Source organism: Choloepus didactylus (genome assembly GCF_015220235.1).
Source record: "Choloepus didactylus isolate mChoDid1 chromosome 26 unlocalized genomic scaffold, mChoDid1.pri SUPER_26_unloc1, whole genome shotgun sequence".
Lineage (NCBI taxonomy): Eukaryota > Metazoa > Chordata > Mammalia > Pilosa > Megalonychidae > Choloepus > Choloepus didactylus.
This window is the reverse complement of record NW_023637614.1, coordinates 820,603-838,805: the sequence shown is the minus strand read 5'-3', so window position 1 is coordinate 838,805 and position 18,203 is coordinate 820,603. Positions and strand designations below refer to the sequence as shown.

Below are 18,203 nucleotides of genomic sequence, written 5' to 3'. Positions count from 1 at the left end.
TGAATAGAGATGCTGTTTGGAGCCTTTGGCAGACTCCTATAGGAAAATCATGATGCAGTCCCTTAGGATTTTGGAGTGAAGATTTACCATCCCCTGCAGATAACTACTCTCCATTTGAGAAACAGCTGTTGGCCTGCTACTGAGCCTTAGTAGAGACAGAGCACTTAACCATGGCCACCAAGTTACCATGTGAACTGTTACCTACCATGAGCTGGGTGTTGTCCAACCCACCAAGCCATAAACTTGGGCATGCACAGCAGCACTCCATCATAAAATGGAAATGGTATATATGAGATAGAGCTCGAGCAGGTCCTGAATGTACAAGTAAGTTACATGAGGAAGTGGACCAAATGCCCATGGCACCTGTTCCTTCCACCTTACCTTCTCTTTCCCAGCCCATAGCAATGGCATCTTGGGGAGTTCCTTCCAATCAGTTGACTGAGGAAGAGAAAACTCAGGCCTGGTTTACAGATGGTTCTGCATGATATGCAGGCACCACCCAGAAGTGGACAACTGCAGCACGGCAGCTCCTTTCTGCGATGTCATTAAAGGACACTGGTGAAGGGAAATCCTCCCAGTTGGCAGAACTTCTAGCAATGCAACTGGCTGTTCACTTTGCTTGGATGGAGAACTGCCAGAGGTGCATTTCTATACTGATTCATGGGCTGTTGCTAATGGTTTTGCTGGATGGTCAGGGACTTGGAATGAACATGATTGGAAGATTGGTGTCAAAGAAGTCTGGGGAAGGGGTATGTGGATAGACCTTTTTGAGTGAGCAAAAACATGAATATATTTGTGTCCCATGTGAATGCTCACAAGAGGGTGACTTCTTCAGAAGATTTTAATAACCAAGTGGATAAAATGACTCACTTGGTGGATACCAATCAGCCTCTTTCCCCAGCAACTCCTGTCATTACTCAATGGGCTCATAAAGAAAGTGGTCATGGTGGTAGGAATGGAGGTTATGCATGGGCTCAGCAACATGGACTTTCACTCACCAAGGCTGACCAGGTCACAGCCGCTTCTGAGTGCCCAATCTGCCAGCAGCAGAGACCCACATTCAGACCCTGATATTGCACCATTCCCCAAGGTGATCAGCCTGCTAACTGGTGGCAGGTTGATTACATCAGATCAATTCCATCATGGAAGGGGCAATGATTTGTTCTTACTGGAATAGACACCTACTCTGGATATGGGTTTGCCTTCCCTGCATGAAATGTTTCTGCCAAAACTACCACCCATGTCCTTCAGAATGCCTTATCTATCATCATGGTATTCCACACAGCATTGCTTCTGACCAAGGAACCCACTTCACAGCAAATGAAGTAAGGGAATGGGCACATGCTCATGGAATTCTCTGTTCTTACCATGTTCCCCATTATCCAGAGGCAGCTGGGTTGATAGAACAGCGGAATGGCCTGTTGAAGACTCAGTTATGGTGCCCATTATTTGGCAATACCTTGCAGGGCTGGGGCAGTGTTCTCCAGGAGGCTGTGTATGCTCTGAATCAGCATCCACTCTATGGTGCTGTTTCTCCCATAGCCAGGATTCATGGGTCCAGGAATCAAGGGGTGGAAACAAGTGTGGCATCACTCACTATCACCCCTAGTGATCCACCAGGTAAATTTTTTGCTTCCTGTCCCTGCAAGCTTAAGTTATGCTGGTCTACAAGTCTTTGTTCCAAAAGGAGGACTGCTTCCACCAGGAAACACAAAAATTATCCCATTGAACTGGAAGTTAAGACTGCCACCTGGCCACTTTGGGCTTCTTATGCCTCTGAATCAACAGGAAAAGAAGAGGATTACTGTACTGGCTGGGGCGATTGATCCTGACTATCAAGGGGAAATAGCACTGCAACTGCATAATGGAAGTAAAGAAGAGCTTTCCTGGAATACAGGAGATTCCCTAAGGCACCTCTTAGTACTACCATGCCCTGTGATTAAAGTCAATGGAAAACTGCAACAACCCAAACCATGCAGGACTACCAATGGCCAAGAAACTTCAGGAATGAAGGTTTGGTTTGCCCCACCAGGCCAGAAACCATGGCCAGCTGGATGACGTTCTGAGAGTAAAGGGAACATGTAATGAGTAGTGAAAGAAGGTAGTGATAAATATGAACTCTGGCCACATGTCCTGTCACAGAAATGAGGATTGTGATGGCATGAATATTTACACCTTGTTTTGTTATGAGTATGTTTGTATTTGTCTGTAAAGCAAACATCTTTGCTTTCTTCTCTGACTTATTCCCTTATATGACATAAGCTGTACTGTTCATATTTAAGCTAAAGGAAATCAATTTTAAGAGTTAATGTCACCCAAGGACTTGTACCCTCTTCTGGAGAGATTTAGTGCATTTCCAGTTGTATGCTTCACAATGGGGTATTGTCAGGCAAAATATATGTCTGTTATAGTTCTCCACTTAAAGATAAAGTATGGTTTTAGCTGAAGTGTATAACTGTCAATTTGACAAGGGGTGGAGTGTGATGGTTAGGTTCATGGGTCAACTTGGCCAGGTGATGATACCCAGCTGTCTGGTCAAGCAAGCACTGGCCTAACAATTGCTGTGAGCACTTTTGTGGCTGGTTAATAAACCAACAGACTGGTTTATTAAATCATATCAATTGGCTGCAGCTGTGACTGATGACTCAGTGAAGGGAGTGTCTTCCACAATGAGAAAATGCAGTTGGCTGGATTTAATCCAATCAATCATTTGAAGACTTTTAAGCAAGACAGATAGAGTACCTTCACTTCTTCTTCAGCTGCCCAGTGAAGCATTTCCTGAGTTCATCAAAGTTGCCAGTTCATTTCCTGAGGAGTTCATCAAACACATTCATCAAAGATCCCAGTTCATTTCTGAGGAATTCACTGAAGTTGCCAGTTCATTTTCTTAGTTCATCTAACACCTTCATTGGAGTTGCCAGTTTGCTGACTGCCCTACAGAATTTGTACTTGTGCATATCCACAGTTGCATGAATCACTTTTATAAATCTTATATTCATAGATATCTCTCATTAATTCTGTTTCCCTAGAGAACCCTAAGTAATACAGAGTGTTTTGGGTGCTCTTTATTGCTTTCATTTTTATTTTGGAGTGAGGAAGAGGTTCAAAAATTGATTCTGGTGATGAAGGCATAACTGTGTGGTGGTGCTGTGAATAGTTGATTGTACACTGTGGATGACTGTGGGGTATGTGATTATATCTCAATAAAAGCATATTTAAAAAGTAGGTTAACAGTGAGGGGATGGGAGGTTTTGGATGTTCATTTTTATTTTAATTTTTATTTTGTTTTTTGGAGTGGTCAAAGTGCTCAGTGATTGATTGTGGTGATGGATGCACAACTACGTGGTGGTGCTGTGGACAGCTGGTTTTATGCTTTGGATGGTTTTGCATTGTGTGAATATATCCCAATAAAATTGCATTTAAGAAACTCAGTGTAGTCTTTTGCCACTTATCTTTATTCAGATTCTATTTGGTCATCTAATAATGATAACTATTAATATTATAGTCTATTTCTGAGTTGTGATGCATAGAAATCACCTACATTATGTCAATTATTTTTTTCAGGAAATCTCTGAACTGAAATATATCAATTTTACAGATATTAAATGATACAAATATATGAAAACATGAGCACAAGCTCTTAAAGATTATATCTTACTGAAACCAATATCTGGGAATAAGTTACACAGACAGGAAGACTAAGGAAGAATGAAGGAATATTGTTTTATTTTCTGCTAGCCATCACCAAAAGAAAAAATAGTAAAAGTATGAGTCATAAACATGTTTATGCTAATCTCTTTCCTCATGTTGATTCTCCGTGTTTCTTGGGAATACTTGACTCCATCTCTCTGTAACCAAAGCATATTATTGATTTACTGCAATGACTGTATTCCTGCTTAATTTAATTCTGATGTGTGGGAGCTCAGAGGCATGCAGGCCATACTATCCCTAATGATGAAACATAATGGGAAAATTTCTCATCATCATAATAACCAACCTTGACCAGTCTTTACACACCGATGAAATATTTCTTAAGGAATCAGACATGTACTACATTTCTCTCATTTTACCCATGTCATGTGTCACCTTCCTGTTTGGCAACAGGGTGATATCCTTGGAATTTGTTCATTAGTCTAGGTTATCTAATTTACTGGTAAGTATTTGCTCATAGTATCCTATTAAATTCCTTTTTGTTTCAGCAGGGTTGATATTAAGGCCCACCTTTTCAGTTCTGATTTTCATTATTTGTATCCTCTCTCTTTTTTTCTTTGTCTGTATAGCTTTATATTTGTCAGTTTTATTAATATTTTTATAGAATCAATGTTGGTTTATGTTGATTATCTCTGCACCAATCTTTGTTATTCTCTTCATTCTGCTCACTTTGGATTCAGTTTCTTCTTTTCTAGTTGTTCCTGTTTTGAGTTTAGGTGTCTGATTTAAGTCTTATTTTTGAATTTAAGCATTTAGAGTTATAAATTTCCAACTCAGCACTGCCTTAATTGCATCCCATACATTTTGTTAAGTTGTATCTTAATTTTCCTTAGCCCCAAGGTATTTCCTAATTTCACTTATTTCCTCTTTAAGCCTTTTATTGTTTAGGAATATGTGGGTTAATTTGCACATATTTGTGAGTCTTCCATTTCTCTCTATTTCTAGCCTCATTCTGTTGTGGTCAGAAAATATACATTGTATGATTTAGTATTTTTGAATTTATTAACCCTTGTTTTGTGAACTAACATGTGGTTTACCCTAGAGAATGTGCACTCAAGATGTATGTCTATTCAGTTTTTATTGAGTAAATTGTTCTCTATATGTCTGTAAGATCTAGTTGGTTTAAAGTAACTTTCATGACTTGTATTTCTGTAGAGTTCTTCTGACTAGAAGATCTATCCATTATTGAGTGGTGTGTTAAAATCTCCTAATATTAATTTTGAACCATCAGTTTCTCTTTCTAATCTTTCAGTATTTGTTTCATATATTTTGTGCTCTGTTTTTGATGTGTGTGTGTGCATATATATATATATTTGTTACACTTTCTTGTTGACTTGTCCCCTTTATCAGTGTATAATGACTTTCTTTGTCCTTTGTAACTGTTTTTACTTAACGTCAGGTTTCTTTTTCATATTAGCATAGCTACCTCAGATCTTTTCTTGGTTATTACTTGCATGGTATATATATTTGAAGTTTCAAACTGCTTGTATCTTTGAATTTATGGTCAGAGAGCATATAGTTGGTCATGATTTTTATCAACTCAGCCAATCTCTGCTTTTAACCAGATTGTTTAATCCATTAATTTAAAGTCACTGCTCATAATGCATGCTTATCTTCTACAATTTTGATATTTAGCCTTTGTATATCTTATCAAATTTTTGGCTCTCAATTTTCCTTTAGTGATTTATTTCTATATTTTTTATTTTTTGTTTTGTACCATATTGTGTGCCTTCCCTTTTCTATCTCCTTATATTTTTCATCTACTTAACCATGGAGTTATAATTTAACATGCTAAATATATAATGATAATATTTGGTTTGGTAACATTAATAGCAAACTCATATAAAATTCCTAAACCTTGGAAAGGATAACTTGCTTATAGCTTAAACAAAAATTAGCTCAATATTGATCAAAGTCCTAAATATAAGATTCAATACCATAAAACTCCTAGAAGAAATTGTATGGAAGAATAGCCAAGATATTGTAGTAGGAGGTGATTTCTTAGACTATACCTTAAGCACAAGCAATGAAAGTAACAATAGACAAATGTGTCCTTGTCAAAATTAAATATTGTCATGTTTCAAAGGACCTTGCCAAGTAATGGAAAAGGCAGGTTACTCAATGGGGAGAATATTTGGAAACTGTATCTCCAATAAAGCTTTAATATCCAGAATATATAAAGAAATCCTATAGCTCAACAATAAAATGACAAACAAACCAGGTAAAAATGGGAAAAAGGGTTGAATGGACTTTTTTTCAAACAGGAAAAAATGGCTAAAAGTCACATGAAAAGATGATCAACAACACTAGCTATAAGGAAATGCAAATTAAAACTAGAATAAGATATGATTTCCCACCTTCTAGAATGACCACTATTAAAAAAAAACCTAACTACAAATGTTGGGGATGATTTGATGAAACAGGAACTATTATTCGCTGTTGCAAATGTATAATGGTGCAGCCACTGTGGAAGAGAAATTAGCAGTTCCTCAGAAAGCTATGTATAGAATTGCCACATGATCCAGGAATCCCACTACTAGGTATAGACTCAGGAGAACTGAAAGCAGAGATATAAATAGACATTTGCTCACTAATGTTAGTAGTGGCATTATTCACAATCACCAAAAGAAAGAAACAACCCAAGTGTCCACCAAGAAATGAAAAGTTAAACAAAATGTGATATATATGTTGGGATGTTATTCAGCTGTAATAAGGAATGAAGTATGATGCATCTGACAACATAGATAAATCTTTAGGACACTATGTTGTGTGAAATAAGGCAGAAAAAAAGGGACAAATATGGCATTGCCTCACCAATATTAACTAAGAATATGAGATACTACATGGAGTTACAGCAGGTAAACTCATCACCCTCCCCCCTAGCTGGGACATGACTCTCAGGTGTGTAGATCTCCCTGGAAATGTGGAACATGTCTCCTGAGGATGAACCTGGTCCTGGAATCATGGGATTTAAATGGGTCAAAGTGGGGAAGAGTCTTGAAACAAAATAGAGTTTCACTGGTTAAGAAATTTCAAATAGAGTTGACACGTCATTCTGGAGGATATTCTTATGTATTATACAGATATCCCTTGTTGATTTTTCATGTATTGGATTAGCTAGGTAGACATATCTGAAACTGTTGTACTGTAATCCAGTAAACTTGATCCTTGAAGATGATTGTATAACTACATAGCTCTTAAAGTGTGACTATGTAATGATGAAAATCTTGCAACCAAAACTCCCTTTATCCAGTGTAGGTACAGATGAGTAAGAAAATAAAGACAAAAATAAATAAATAATATGATGTTCTAGTTTACTAATGCTGCCAGAATGCAAAACACCAGAAATGGATTGGTTTTTATAAAAGGGGGTTTATTTGGTTACACAGTTACAGTCTTAAGGCCATAAAGTGTCCAATGTAACACTTCAGCAATTGGGTACCTTCACTGGAGAATGGCCAATGGTGTCCAGAAAACCTCTGGTAGCTGGGAAGGCACATGGCTGGTATCTGCTCCAAAGTTCTGGTTTCAAAATGGCTTTCTCCCAGGACATTCCTCTTTAGGCTGCAGTTCCTCAAAAATGTCATTCTTAGTTGCACTTGGGGTATTTGTCTCTCTTAGCTTCCCCAGAGGTGGAATCTGCTTTCAATGGCCATCTTCAAACTGCCTCTCATCTGCAGCTCCTGTGCTTTCTTCAGAGTGTCCCTCTTGGCTGTAGTTCCTCTTCAAAATATCACTCACAACTGCACTGAGTTTCCTCTGCCTGTCAGCTCATTTATATGGCTCCACTGATCAAGGACCACCCTGAAAGGGTGGAGCAACACCTCCATGGAAATTATCCAATCAGAGTCATCAGCCACAGCTGGGTGGGGCACATCTCCACAGAAACACTCAAAGAATTACAATCTAATGAACACTGATAACATCTGCCCACACAAGATTACATCAAAGATAATTGCATTTTGGGGGACATAATATATTCAAATTGGCACATATGGGGTTAAGGGATTTGGGATATTTGGGTGCTCCTTTTTATTTTTATACTTATATATAATTTTTGGAAGAATGAAAATGTGTAAGACTTGATTGTGATGATGAATGCACAAATATATGATGATACTCTGAAACACTGTACACTTTGGATGATTATTTGGTATGTGACTACATCCCAATTCAATTGCATTAAAAAACACATGGAGGCAAAAACAAAGACGAAACAAACAGAAGATCAACCTTTCCTGAGGAGGATGAGTGAAGGAAAAGCTTTTTCTTTGGGGTGAAACAACTGCAAAATAATGGGAAAACTCAAAAAAAAATTCCATATATGCAGGGCAAGAATCAGAAAAATAAGAGCTGAAAAATTCTGATTGGTAAACAGAAGCTGTGGTAGAAGTCTAGAAGAAGTTGAACCAAAAGTATAAGAACAGTTAGAACAAAGGCAACCAACAAGAAAACCCTAGGTAAAAGAGAGAAAATGACTATCATAATAAACTAATTATGATATTAATATTATCATATGTAATATGATATATTACATATATCAAATGTATAGACTCACCATAATATACCAAAGTCATATTAGGAAGCATGAAGATATGGTCCAGGCAAAGAAACATATTAAAACTTCAGATAGGGTCCAGAAGTTGAAAGAACTACTTAAAGATTTTCAAACAAATCTTCTTAATCAATTCAAAGATTTGAAGAAATATGTGCCAAAAGAGATGAAGGATATAAAGTAGACATTGAGTGATCATAAATATAAACTTGAAAAAAGTAACATCAGTAATTACAGGAATGTAAGGCATGATAGAAGAGATGAAATGCATAAGGAAGACATACAACAGCTGGTCTGAAGAGGTAGAAGAAATGATTAGTGAACTAGGGTATAGGACACCTGAAAGCATACACACAAAAAAACTAATAGGGAAAAAAGAATAGAAAAATTTGAGCATGATCTCAGGAAAATGAATGACAAATGAAGTGCATGAATATATGTGTTATGGGTGTCCCAAAAGGAAAAGAGCTGAGAAAAGGGTCAGAGAGAATAATAGAGGAAATAATAACTGAACATTTCCCAACTCTTAGGAAAGATATAAAATTACAGGTCCAAGAAGCAGAATGAACTCCAAACCAAATAGATCTAAATAGACCTACTCCAAGACACTTGCTAATTAAGTTGTTAAATTCCAAAGACAAAGAGAGAACTCTGAAGGCCACCTGAGAAATACGGTCCACCACATAAAAGGGAAAATCAACAAGACTAAGTTCAGACTTCACAGCAGAAACCATGGAGGATATATTTAAGATATTGAAGGAGATAAACTGTCAGCCATGAATTGTGTATCTTCCATCAATTTATCTCAAAAATGAGAGAGAGAGTTTAAGTATTTTTCAGACAAACACACACTGAGAGAGTTTGTGAGCAATAGACTTGCTAAACAAGAAATTTTAAAGGGAGTACTACAGACAGATAGGAAAAGACAGGAGTGGGAGGTTTGGAGGGGAGTATAGAAATGAAAATGACCATAAGGGTAACTAAGAAGAGAAAAATCCATAGGATGTTGCATATATAATTCAAAGGAAAAAATGGTTGAAGCAAATGCTGCCTTTAAAGTAATAACAATCAATGTTTATGGTTTAAACTTCCCAATCAAATGACAGACTTGCTGAATAAATTAAAAATAAAAACAGGATCTATCTATATGCTCTCTACAAGGGATTCATTTCAGACCCATGGACAAAAGTAAGCTGAAAGTAAAAGGTTGGAAAAATATATTCCCTGAAAACAGCTAACAGAAGAGATTGGGTTGACTATGTTAATATCATGCAATTAGACTTAACTGTAAATCAGTGAAAAGGGACAAAGAAGGACAGTATGTATTAATAAAAGGGACAATTCATCAAAAAGAAATAACAATTATAAGTATATGTGCACTTAGCAAGATTGTCCCAAAATATATGAGCCAAACACTGGTAACACTGAAGGAAGAAATAGACATACCTACAATAATAATTGGAAGCTTCAATACACCACTCTCATCAACAGATAGAACATCTAGATGGAGGCTCAATAAAGAAGCAGAGTTCTTGGATAATATGATAAAGTAAACTTAGCACACATTTGTAGAACAATGCACCTCACAACAGACAGTTATGCATACTTCTCAAGTGTCAATAGATCATTCTCCAGTACAGACTGCATGTTCAGTCACAAAGCAGGTAACAACATATTAAAAAATATTGGAATTATACAAAACACTTCATCAGATAATAATAGAATAAAACTGTAAATAAATAAAGTCAAAGAGCTGAATATTCACTAATATATGGAGGCTAAGCAACACACTTATGAACAACCAGTGCATCAAGAAAGAAATTACAAGACAATTCAGTAAACATCTTGAGGCAAGTGAAAATGAGAACACAATGTATAAAACTTATGGGATGCAATAAGGAAGTGATTAGAGGGAAATTTATTGCCTGAAATTCCCATATGTAAAAAGAAGAAAGAGCAAAAACCAAGGACTTATCTGCAGTCCTGGAGGAATGGGAAAAAACAGCAAACAAAACCCAAAGCAGACAGAATGATATAAATAACAGAGATTAGAAGAGAAATAAAAGAAATTCAGAATATGAAAACAATAGAGAAAACCAACAAAACCAGAAGTTGGTTCATCAAGGAAACCAATAAAATATTGGTCCCTTAGCTAGGATGACAAAGAGAAAAAGAGAGGGGTTGTAAACAAAATCAGAAATGTAATGAGAGACATAACTATTGACCTCAACAAGATAAAGGAGATGATGAGAGAGTATTATGAACAACCACATGTTAACAAGCTAGACAAATTATCTGAGATGGATAACTTCCTAGAAAAACATGAACAACCAACATTGACTTGAGAAGAAACAGAAAACCTCAAAAAAAAAAAAAATCACAGGTAAATAGATTGAATCCATCATCAAAAACCTCCCAAGAAAGAAAAATCCAGGACCAGATATCTTCACATGTGAATTATACCAAGCATTCATGGAAGAAATAGTTCCTATCCTGCTCAAACTCTTCAACATTTGAAGACAAGGTAAAGCTACCTCATTCTGTGTAGCCAATGACAAAGCCAAACACCAGTGCAAGAAAAGAAAATTCTAGACCATTCTTTCTAATGAATATAGAAGCAAAAATTCTCAACAAAATACTTCCTAATCAGCACCTGAAGCAGAAGAGTTATACACCTTGACCAAGGTAGGCAAGGATGGTTCAACACAAGAAAATCAAACAATGTAAGACACCACATCAACAAATCAAAGGGAAATTTCACAGGATCATTGAAGTTGGTGCAGAAAATATTATCCTGTCCATTAAAATATGTGAAAAGACTCAGTTTCAATTTGTTTCTTTAAAATGCAGTTAGAATATTATCATTCAGCTTACAATCAGAATGATGTTTCCAAACAATATAGTGGGCTTCCTGGGTCCTGGGAATGAAAAGGTAGCAGACTTCTTCATTTCTATTGTAAGGTGAATTTTGCTATCAACAGCATTGTTATTTTTGTTGGGAGAAGGTAGAGGACTGGAATTACATTTTGTAGGAGCATAATCTTCAGCATCAATGTCATCAATAAGGGGAATATGAGACACTGACTCTTCTATTATAAACTCAGGAAATGTCATAAAGTTGTGACTCAAACTTCTTGATTCCAGGTTTTCTAATACTTCATATAAAGAACTACAAAATTAATTGACTAGTTGATTCTGTGTTTAGATTCTGTTTAGACCTCAAAAAAAAAAAAAAAAAAAAAAAAAAAAAAAAAAAAAAAAAAAAACTGGCCACACTCTAACTCCCTTTCAGCACAATCAATCTCTTCAACATCCTCTGCTACTTCCTTCTCAGGTAATTCTTCCTTTTGTGTTACATGACCAGCTGCTTTAAGGAATTTTAAACAGAGAGAATTTTTTACATAAGCTGGCTGCAGAGTAACATTCCCATTCCTAATAATAATGACCATAGACACTGTTCTATTGAAAGTTCTGAACAACTCAAAGGCTTTCCATCAAAATGCACAGTGATTATTTGTACCACAAACATGCCTAAAACATTTGTGCAGAAGTTGGCCTTATTAAAGATTGCTTCAATCACATTTCTTTAACCATGAATTTTCCAGGCATTATTTCATTGAAAAATTACATCAGCACAAACATATTTAAAACAATAGCATAATGTTGTGAAGGGGAAGCATGCAAAGGAGCATTTCTTCAACTATTAATATTAAAAAACTTTTCTCCAGCAAACAAGAGTGTGAAGAATACTACCACAAGTTGATAGAATGCATGACCAAAAATATTTTTCATCACTGTGTGTGAGATGAAGGCTTATTTCTACCATAAATTTTCCAAAGCAAGAGAGACTCAGTGAGTGGTTCTGTTGCTGGAGCCAGGGAAGTGAGCATAACCCTTATGAGATTTACCTACAGCATCAGCAGCACAGCCTTAAGTGGTGCATCTTTAATGATACAGTTGCTCATAAAAGCAACAATCACTGCTACTACGTTAACAGCTGGAAATGAAGAAATTTTGAGATTCTGTCATAGGACATTTCATCCCCACATGACTGTTTCAACAGTGTTTGTAAAGTTAGCACTGTGAGAATACTATCAGAAGCTCTTTTGACTACATCAGTTCCAGCAATACTTATTACAAATCCAAAATATGTTTTTTTCATCATTTGTACCATCACCAGTCACAGCTACAATGTGTCATTGTTTTGAGGCAGTGCTGTCAATTATATTTTCAACCAATGTATGTTTGACAGTAGTTGCAAGTACTTGGAGATTTGACCAAATCTCTTCACTCTTGCTCAGTTTCTCCCTTTCCATTTTATATTCTTCTGTTGAAATCTTTACCTTCTAGGCATAGAAAATCTTCCACAGGATTTAAACCACCACATTTGGTAGCAATAGCCTGGGCAGTATTAATATTGTCGACCATGTGTGCAGTAGTTCCAGCCTTCTGGCATTCCTTTTTAATTTTTTCAAAGAAAGAAAGACTTTATTACTAAGCATTAATTAGGAGAACAGATGGCCTGTCAACCCAAAATCTGCCTTCCCAAACTGCAGTAACTCTGATATCTTTATAGCATCAAATGATTGACAAGTTTTAGGATGATGAGTACAATGGCTCCAGATGAAGTAATTAGAAATGATCTAATTATTGATTACATGCTTAGTCACAGAATGTATGTAAGAAAATGATGGTTTTAAGATGATGATGGGCATGATTTTTAGTATTATAATGAGGTATAGACTTGTAGGTTAAAGCCTAAGCCACTGTGCCTGTCAGGCAGGACCATTTTGGATAGATCCAGCTTTGGTTATCAAGAAACTTTGGACTCGGTGTGGGTTAGTTCTGGTCTGAGCCAAGACCCTTCATTAATATACATTAGGGGCTAGCTATCTTTAGTGATCACAAGATTTAAAGTAAAAAAGCTGGATAAATGGATAGAAGTGAAGGTTAGACACAAGGTTTTAGAATCACAAGGCCACAAGATAGAGGCTGTATAAGCATTATCAGAGATCAAAGCAGCTGGATTGCAGTTCAGGTTTCAGTTATTTCCCTCTTCCTTCTCTAATATACCAGAAAGTACAAAGGAATATCTTTATAATGATTCAGTAGTCATAATCAGCCCTTAAATCCTAACTTCTTGGTTACAACTCCTCCCTCTCATTTGATAATTTTCCCTAAATCTTGAGGGATATTTGGGCAATGAATCTTCTAGCTGCTTTGTGCTGAAAAGGGGTGTCAACATTATGGAGCAGAGTGATGAAACTGGCTGTTGTTCTTTCTCAGAGAGACTGGTACTTCTGCATTTCAGAGCTTATCTGGCATAGGAACAATCCAGAGGCATTAAGTCTCCTGTCAGATTTCTGGACTTGAAACTGGAAATGATTTCTCTCCTTGAAGATTTTTTAAGGAACCAAGTGTCTGCCCTATTGGGGCTCCAGGGTCTCAGGCATTGTCCCTTCATGGGGTTGTCAAATTGTTACTGGATGAAGTCAGTGGATTATTTTCCCTGATGTGCTCAAATGACCAATTCCTGAGATACCAGGGTTTCAAAGAGAGAAAAAGTTTATTGCTAGGTGTGAAGCAGGAAACAGATGACCTCTCAGTCCAAAATCTGTCTCCCCTTTGGCATTTCTTTATTGCTTCAGTTACCACAGTTCTTGCTGGATCTTCAATCTTCAAGGCAGCAATATGATTTTCATCATACTACTCTGGTTCATGTTCCTCTGTTGGGAAATCTCTGAATGCAAGACATATGATCTGCAAACCTTCTGATGCCATTGATTCAATCACAATTTTTACAATATCCTCACTGGGCTTTGGTCTGAATAATTTTGCCTCATCATTAGCACTCAAAATTTTTGAACACTTTTTCAGAATTATCTCAGATGTCCCCTTTCTGAATACTTAATAACTTCCATCTGAACTTTTCAGGACGGTATTCATGGACAACCTAACAGAATTGAAGGAGAAGATTTTGGAGTGCTTCTTCCTGTATTTCATTTCTAACATCCTGATAATCCGGTTTTAAATCCAAAAGAAGTCCCAACAAGACAAAATCAGTTTTATTACCAACATTATGAGATAATCCACTCTCTGTCTCTAGTGGCAATATTTTTGATGTATAAGCACAATACACAGAAATTCCTATTGTAAGATAGGGTAACAAGTTTGGTGGAATAACTTCTGGTTCAGGAACCTTTTATAATGTATTCTCATTTATGTAAGTTTGGAAAACAGTCATTCTATTCATTGTCAATGTTCCTGTTTTATCTGAATAAATGACTGGAGCATTTCCCATGGTTTCACAAATATCCAGTTGCCTAAGATATTCTTTGATCATTTTCTTAACTGAATAAGCCAGCAAGATAGCAACTGCAAGTGGAAGGCTTCCTGGCCCTACTACCACTAAAACTGTAACTCCAATAATGAAGAACTTTACAAAATATTGTATGTAGATGAGCGTGCACTTAACAAGCCATGGTCTCTTCTGAACCCAGAACACATCAATTATAAAATATAATACTAAGATGATTACTGTGATGTCAGATATTAATAGACTTGCTTTACCAATCTGAATGTCCAATTCTCTTAAGTTTCCATTGTAAAACAGATTTTTCCTTTTTTGGCAAATTTGTTTTCTTTTTGTCTTTCTCATCACCATCCTCACCTTCTTCCTCTTCAATGGCTACATTTCTGTGACTGCACCATCCTGTGCTTTTGCTTTCTTGTCACTCTCAATAGTTCCCTCTTGTTTCTTATTTTTGTTTCCTCTTTTCTTCTCATCTTTCTTCTCTTCCTCTTCACCTCCAGCTCCACATGAAGAAAAGATAATTCCAACTTGAAAATTTTCACCTATGTCAGTAACTACCAGCCTTCCAGAGCCTGCCATTACACAAGTACAGTTTTGCAACAACTTGTGCATTCACATCGTCATCTCTTGTCACCCATTACAAAGCTTTCCAAACTTCTACTCTAATCTTTTTATGAATTTAAGTAGTCTTCCAAGCTTAGTTGGTTTCCTTAACTCAATGATATCTTCTTTACAGCTATCAGTATTTGTGTTTGGTCTCCCTCCTAGTTCACAATCTTCTGAAGGGGCAGGCATGAACACCTAACACCATCCTGATAGATGTAGTCCTTATCTAAAGACTTCTTAACAGGATCAGATTCACCTGTCAATGGACTTTCATCTATTTTAAGATCATTGCCTTTATTAGGTATGCTGTCAGCTGGAAGATTACTGCAAAGTTATTAGTAATGTTCCCCAAAATAATGCCAGCTACAGGTGTCTGAATGACCTGACCATCCCTGATGACTCTGAATTCTCTTTTTGTTCAATTTGACTCTGCAAACCTCTAAACTGTTTTCCCTTACTCCAGTAATTGAAGGCTATTAATAATACCACACACACAACTGAGTAGAGCATTGTAGGTCCTTCAATCCAATAAATTTCACTTTCACCTTCTTCCTCCCCCAAAAAGGTGCATTATTCCCTTCTGGAAGTTGGTAAAAAGAAAGTCCCAGTGAAACTATGGCTGCCACTAATATAATTAAAGTCACATCTTCTAATGCTTCCCATATTAACTGAAGAAAATTCTTAGTTTTTTAGGGGGTATAAAATTCTTTGCAAACACTTCTTCTCTCTATATCTGCAGGGTTTCCACTCAAGCCTCTGTTAGATGTTTGAAATTGGAGGAAATCTCATAGATGTCTCCATAGGTTTCCTGTATTTTATGTAATGCATCTGTGGACCTGAGCTCCATGAGAGCCCGCAGCTCTGCAAGTGTGATTCCAAAATCTCCATCATGATTAGCTTCCTTCAAAGAGGTTTTCACACCACTATATAGAACTACATTGTTTGCCAAATCACTCATTAAAAGAATAACTTATTAGGAGGAAAACGTTTCCTCAAAGTATCTAATTTTTATTTCACGTACTTATAAGATGAAAATATTTTAATTATGAAGGTCTTCCTTAAAGCAAACATACATTGTATGACATTATAAAGCAGCATCAGCAGAAAGATTTCCCGGGGAGGCATCTTGACCTTTGGCTCATGACTAGTTTCTTCATATCAGTCATAAGATGAACATATCTGTTCCTGTTCAGCTCTCCTTTCTCTCCACACTCAATGCCTCAGGCTTCATTCTCACTGCACATCTGCCCCCACTGCCACTGCTGCCACCACAGCTACAACCCAACTCATGCCCTCAGTGCTGTTGCCTTGGCTGGGTGCAGTCTGGTGACATGACCCACAGGGAGCCTGGGGGTGGGAGGGTGGACATGCATGCCCACGCACACACACGAAAGAGGAAGCACAGCTGGAAACCAGTGTAGAAGGGAGTGGTTAATGGAAGGACCCCACAAGCATGCACCCGATTGGTGAGTGTGGGCCAGGAGATTAGAATTTGTTCCATGATCAGGAAAGGGTGGCAGGAGTGAGCAGTGGAGGTACTGGAGCCTCTGCACACCCTGCCCTCTGTGGCTTCCCTAAGCACTTTGTCTCGCTGCTACTGGATTTTACTCTATTAACATAGCTTCAATTCTTTTGATTGGTATAGCTCTTTACCTCTCCACATATAAGAAAAAAATAAATAGGAATTATTTCAGGATTAGAAAGCTCAAAAAACTTTAATGAAATATGTCTATTACATGAATAAACAAACAACAGTGATGATATATTTTTCAAAATAATTGTTATTTTTTTTAATTTTGTTGAGATTGTTCACATACCATTCAATTATCCAAAGATCCGAAGTGTAGAATCAATTGCCCCTGGTACCCTCATACAGCTCTACATCCATCACCACAGTTAATTTATGTTAAATTTTTAGAACATTTTCATTACTCCAGACAAGAAATAAAGCAAAGAAGAAAAAAATAAAAAGAAAAGGAACTCAAATCTTCCCATATCCCTAACCACCCCTCTTCCATTGTTGACTCATAGTATTGGTATAGTACATTTGTTACTGTTTATGAAAAAATGTTCAAATACTACTAACTGTAGTATATAGTTTGCAATAGGTATATAATTTTTCCCTATATGCCCCTCTATTATTAACTTCTAGTTGTAATGTCATACATTTGTTCTGGTTCATGAAAGAGATTTATAATATTTGTACAGTTAATCATGGACATTGCAACACAGGATTCAGTTTTATACATCCCCATCTTGTGACCTCCAACTTTCCTTCTGGTGACATACATGACTCTGAGCTTCCCCTTTCCACCACATTCACACTTCATTCAGCACTGTTAGTTATTTCTCACAACATTGTATATAACCTCTGCTCATTTCCAAACATTTAAGTTCACCCTAGTTGAACATTCTGCTCATACTAAGCAACTGCTCCCCATTCTTTAGCCTCATTCTATATCTTGGTAACTTATATTTCATGTCTATGAGTTTACATATTATAATTAGTTCCTATCAGTTAGGCCCTGCATTATTTGTCCTTATGTGTCTGGATTATTTCATGCAATATATTGCCCTCAAGGTTTCATCATCAACCCATTTTTTAAGATGGTTTTGTTCACATGACATACATTCCATCCTAAGTAAACAATGTATAGTCACATACTTATGTATTCACCACCCTTACCACTATCTATGTAGGGACATCTACATTTCTTCTGCAATGCAGGAGGAAGAGTCAAAAAAGGTAGACAGTCAAAAGAAAAAGAAAAAAGAAAGAGAAAAAAGTAACAACTAGGAAGCAGAAAAAGGAAAGACCACATTAAATCAAAGTAGAATAAAGAGTCAGAGAACACCACCATTGCCAAGTGTCTCACACCCTTCCCCTATGCCCCCCCTTATCAGTATTTACATTGGTATATTGCCTGTATTACATTAAAAGAAGCATAATACAATGATTCTATTAATTATAGTCTCTAGTTTATGTTGATTGTATTTTTACACCAATGCCTCCCTATT

The 18,203-nt window shown here is 36.7% G+C and overlaps 2 pseudogenes; both read right to left on the bottom strand.

Moving 5' to 3' along the window:
• Window positions 1–11,131: 11,131 nt before the first annotated feature.
• LOC119525704 lies at window positions 11,132–14,344 on the bottom strand (annotated as a pseudogene).
• Window positions 14,345–14,832: 488 nt separating this feature from the next.
• Window positions 14,833–16,143, bottom strand: LOC119525703 (annotated as a pseudogene).
• Window positions 16,144–18,203: the final 2,060 nt, after the last annotated feature.